The sequence below is a fragment of the Tupaia chinensis genome, unplaced genomic scaffold (assembly GCF_000334495.1).
Source record: "Tupaia chinensis unplaced genomic scaffold, TupChi_1.0 Scaffold000007_1, whole genome shotgun sequence".
Classification (NCBI taxonomy): Eukaryota; Metazoa; Chordata; class Mammalia; order Scandentia; family Tupaiidae; genus Tupaia; species Tupaia belangeri.
In genome coordinates this window covers 2,158,296-2,163,553 of record NW_006159436.1, presented here as the reverse complement: position 1 = coordinate 2,163,553, position 5,258 = coordinate 2,158,296, and positions in this window count along the sequence as shown.

Sequence of the window (5,258 nt, the reverse complement as noted above, 5' to 3'; positions counted from 1 at the left end):
GGCTGTGCGCGCTGAGAGCTCGGGAAGCGTGGGGAGTCCTGCCTCCTGCGGTCCGGAGTGCGCGAAGCCGGCTGCCGGGCGCGGTGCGCTGCCCCGTGCGCGCGGGGCCAGGTTTGGCCGCAGGTGCTCCTGGGCCACCGCCTAGGGGAGTTAAGCCTGACTGATGTTTCTTCCCCAGCGCTACTGCTGGTTTTGATCATTCCGAGCGACTTATCTGGTCATGAGGTCTTAGTTGCCCACTCTATAGAAGATGCCATCATTTAGGGACCAGCAGTTAGCGTAATGGCTGTCTCTGGACTCCCACGTAGTTGACCGCGGTTCGCGTCCCGGACCTGGTGGCTTAAACTCACACCGGGCGCGTGTGCGTGCGTGCCCAAGATCCCGAGAGGAGAATGGAGGAGAAGGGATTGCGGCGTGACCATCCCCCCGGGGGGGGGGGGATTTCTCGCTTTCTGTCTCTCTGCCACTCTCTTTCTGGTGAGTGCACGCACCCTGTAGCAAAACCCTCTCCAAAAAATAAAGAAGAAATGCCATCATTTAAGCACCTACTGTTCACCCAGGTTTTATGGTGGTCGGTAGAAATACTCTGATTTTTCTTAGATTGTGGAAGGCAAAAAATAAGTGTGCTTTGAAGAACGTATGTAATGGCAATTGATCAAGGACAGTCAAACTGGAGGCCTTTTTTTTTTCTCCCAAGTTTTTGCTGTAGGGTAATGACGAAGAGGGACACTGAGGGAGAAAGTGAGAAATCACAGGGCCTTCTCCCTGGGATTATTTTTAAAGAGAGTTTGTTTTGTTTTGTTTTACTATAGGGCGCAGGGAGTGGGGGATCTTGAGGGAAAGACGGAGAGAAAGTGAGAAATCACCCCTCCCTGGGGGTGGAGGGAAGCTCTGCCACAATCCCTTTCCCATTCTCCTCTCAGGATTCTGGGCACAACCCACATGCCATGTGTTTCAGGTTTCTAGCTGCTGAGTCCAGGACTCCAACCGCCAAAGACCATGTGAGAATCCAGCACCTTAATCACTACATGGCCTGCTGGCCTCTCTCCTTTTGGGATTTTAGGTGCTCTCGTGGGGGCACCCAGCTATTTTCAAGTTTTCTGGGATTCAAAGAGTCATTAGCCCAGTGGGAGACCAGTGCCTTAACCATCACACACTCTGCTAGTATTTGAACTGAAGAATATATCCATACCTGGAACTAGCAAACAACCCTGCTTACTTTAGAAACAAAACAAACAAACAAACAGAACTCTTACCTGTCTCACCACCTGCAGTGTTTTAATTGCTTTGAAAGCACCAAGCAATAACATCTGGAAGCATTGGGGATACGTGAGTTTTCATTCCTTTTCTTTTGTATAGCATAAAAATGTAAGTCCATGAGTTTCTATGAGGCAATGGTCTCACAATAGTAATATACACAAAGTACTACTTATTGCCAAGCACTGTGTTGAGGGCTTTATAAATACTTATTTACTCCTCACAACATTGCAGGAAAAATGTCCCCATTTAAAAGATGGGGAAACGTAGCACCTCAGGTGAGGTAAACGGCACTGCTGGACTCCCAACGGTGACAATCACATCTATTCTTAACCATGTGGCTATTGTCAAGGTGATTCAGAACATATTCCTACAACTTTTGTATAATTCCTTTTTTAGATGTTTTGGTTCTGAAAAAAAAAAAAAAAGAGACACACTAAGAAGAGTTCGACAGTCAGGCAGTGCTCTTTAATACAGAGTCCAAAGGAAGAGTGATGATACATGATTACAATTATTATGGAACAGCTGCGTCACCACACCCAGACAAGTAATTCGTGTACAAGACTGGTTGAGGAAAGTCAGCCTTGATCGCCTGCAGTTCTAGAACAGCAACAAAAATACATCTTTTCTCGTATGCATTTTCTCCAATGTATTTCCCAAAACCTAATTTCCCTTATTCTAAGTTGCTTTTAAGATTTATGTTGAGGGACCAGCAGTTAACGTAATGGCTATATCCCTGGCCTCCCATGTAGTTAACCGCGGTTCGAGTCCCGGATTCGGTGGCTTAAACTCACACCTGCTGTGTGTGCGTGCGTGCCCAAGATCCGGAGAGCAGAAAGGAGGAAAACGGATTGCGGCGTGGTCATCCCCCCTGGGGGGTGATTTCTCGCTTTCTATCTCTTTGTCTCTCTCTGTCTTTCTGGCGAGCATATGTGCACAATAGCAAAAACCTCTCCAAAAAAAAAGAAAAAAAAAAGATTTATGTTGAGTATAAATGAGGCTCCCTGAAATAAGATGCAATACTAATCAAAAGATCTATGTAAACTTATTCATGTATTATTGCTGGAGGGCACAGACACACATAGCAGAGAGAGAGAGACCCCCTCAATGTGATGTGGTCATGCCACAATCCTTTATCCTTTATTTGTTTGTTTATTTATTTATTTATTTATTTATTTGAGAGTTTTTTGCTATAGGGCACGTGCGCTTGCCAGAGAGAGAGAGAAACAGGGAGATAGAAAGCAAGAAGTCACCCCCCCGGGGGATGGCCACACTACAATCCCTTCTCCTCCATTCTCCTCTCACATGCCCAGTGTGAGTTTACACCACCGGGTCTGGGACTCGATCCGCGGTCAACTACATGGGAGTCCAGTGACATAGCCATTACGCTAACTGCTGTCCCTATCCTTTATTTCTTCATCCTGTCATGATTTTTGGTACATATACATGTGTGCCCTGCATGTCGTCGTTTTTCCCATGCCCCCTGGACTTTATATGGTGATGGAAATTTAAATTGGTCATGAAAATTCTTGTAATCTGGTTGAAACATTGAATTATTCTCTGTTTGTCATTGAAAGTTTCTTGATATCATTGCAACTGCTTCACCAACTTGTTAGACAAATTTCTAACCAGTTGGAGCAGAAGCCTAAAGGGACCTGCTCTCTGGTTTAGAGAGTTACACTGTTATACATTGTTCAGAAGATATTAATACTGCTTTGTATGTTACAGCTTATCTTCTGTCTTGAACTGGAAAGTAATACTATAACACATCTTGAAATCTTGACAAGTCAACCTTTAACAGAACCAGTATTCATTTCTCCACAGGACCATAGAGTCAGAAATCCAGGAATTATCTTCATAGCTTTATTTTTCCCCTCAATGGTTTTTATCTGCTTTGTTAAACAAATCACGTTGGCCTCTTCTTCAAACATGCCTAGATTCCAGTGACATCCCACTACCCCTGCAGCTTCCATCCTGGTGCTGGTCACCACCATCGCTTCCTGGCCTACTGGCATCAGTAGTTCTTTTCTTCTGTCCTCCTGTCTAGTCTTACTACAATCGTCAGAATACTCATATTAAAACTTGAGCCATTCGAGGGTGTCATGGTGGTTAAGGCGACTGGATCCCATGTGACTGACCGTGAGGCTGAAGTCCTGGACATGGTGGCTTGAGAAACTCACCAGCACACGTGCATGTGTGTCCCAAATCCTGGAAGGAGGGAGAGGTAGAGGAGAAGGAGTTACCATCTGACCATTCCCCAAGAGGGAGGTGTGCTATCTTGCTTTTCCTTTCTTTCTCTGTCTCCATCTGATAAGCACATGGATCCTCTGGTAAATTAAGAGAAAGAAAAATATGTTTAGAAGTTCAAAAAAAAAAATTGCCAAAGGTACGTGTGCTGACCAGAATTTACTTACCTGACTGAGGACATTTCAGTCTAACAACTAGAATTGTCTTAAATCCCCTCTCTAGAAATCTCATCAAATAACCAGGAAAGATTAACCCAGAGAAGAGACTAAAATCATTACACCGAACAGACTTTTCATCTATTCTTCTGAAGGCAACTAAGGACCAGCAGGTGGCATGGTGTGTTAAGGGCGCTGGACTCTCCCATGACCAACACAGTTTGAGTCCCAGAACTTGTGGCTTGCTTTCTCATTCCCCCCACCCACCCCCACGCCCCGCTCTGTCCCTCTCTGGTCAAATTGAAATAAATAAGTAAATAAATAAATAATAAAGTTAAATAAAACAGTTCTTAAAAAAAAAGAAAGAAACTTCATCTACATCATAAGGCAATGTTAGTTCCTGTGCTGTTTAGCCCCTTGCCCCCTCACCTTTCAGTAACTTGTTGATCCCATCCAATTCCCAAAAAGAATAATTTACTAACCATTGTCTAAGCACTGGACCCATTTATTCCCCCATTTTCCTCTCTTCTGTGAAGTTTAGCCATTGGGCCCCTCTTTGACTTAGTATTTTCGTTGGCTCTTGTGTACATATGTAGACATTAAGTAAAATTTATATACTTTTTTTCCTTATTAGTTTGCCTATCATCAATGATTTTCAGCAAATCTTTAAAGGGAGAGGAAAAATTCCTTCACTCCTGTGAAAGCAAAGAATTTCACTTCCAGAGCATGTTTTTAAGTCTTAGGAAAATCCGTGAAATAGCATACTATAATACTTAAAACCTAGGCTTTGTTATTTTAGGATTAGTCATTTATTTATGGCCACCCATTCATTTTATTTATTCAGCAGCTGTTGAGTGTCTGCTATGGTGAGAAAAATAGAAATAATCTCAGTTCCTGCAGTATTAAAAATCTAATTAAGGTAACCAGTGTTCTGAAATTGAACATTAAAAAAAAAAAAAATTGTTTCAGGAGGGGCCAGTAGGTGCTGTGCTGAAGGCACTGGATTTCCACATGACTGACCGCGGTTTGATTCCTGAATCTGAAAGCTTGAAAATTATCTGGGATGTGAGCACCTGCATGCCCAAAATCCCAAGAGGAGAATGAAGAGAAATGATTGTGCCATGGACATCCCCCAGGAGGTGATTTCTCACTTTCTCTCTTTCTTGCAAGCACTTACCACCAATGGCAGAAACCTAAAAGAAGGGGGAAAAAAAAATGCAGCATAGCCAATCAATAGCCAATCAATTTAACAACCATTGTAAACTCCTGACAAGCAACTTGTAACCTCCCCCTCTTCTTGTCTTTCTCTTTATTGTATAAAAAGCTTGCTTGGCTGCCATTTCTATGAGCACACGTGTGGGAAACCAGAGTCTGTTCATCTGGGCAAACTCATCCTGAATTCTGGCTCAAATAAACCACTTTGATTTTTCTTATTATGCCTTAGCATTCTTTTTAGGTTAGCACTAGCTAATGCATCTCAGTCCATTCTGATTTAAATTATCTCTCCTTCCTGAGTTTGTTTTTTGTTTTTGATAGATGTCCCAGTATTCAGCTTTCCTTCTCCAGTCCCTTTGTACCCTTGTTTGCCATCTGGGGATT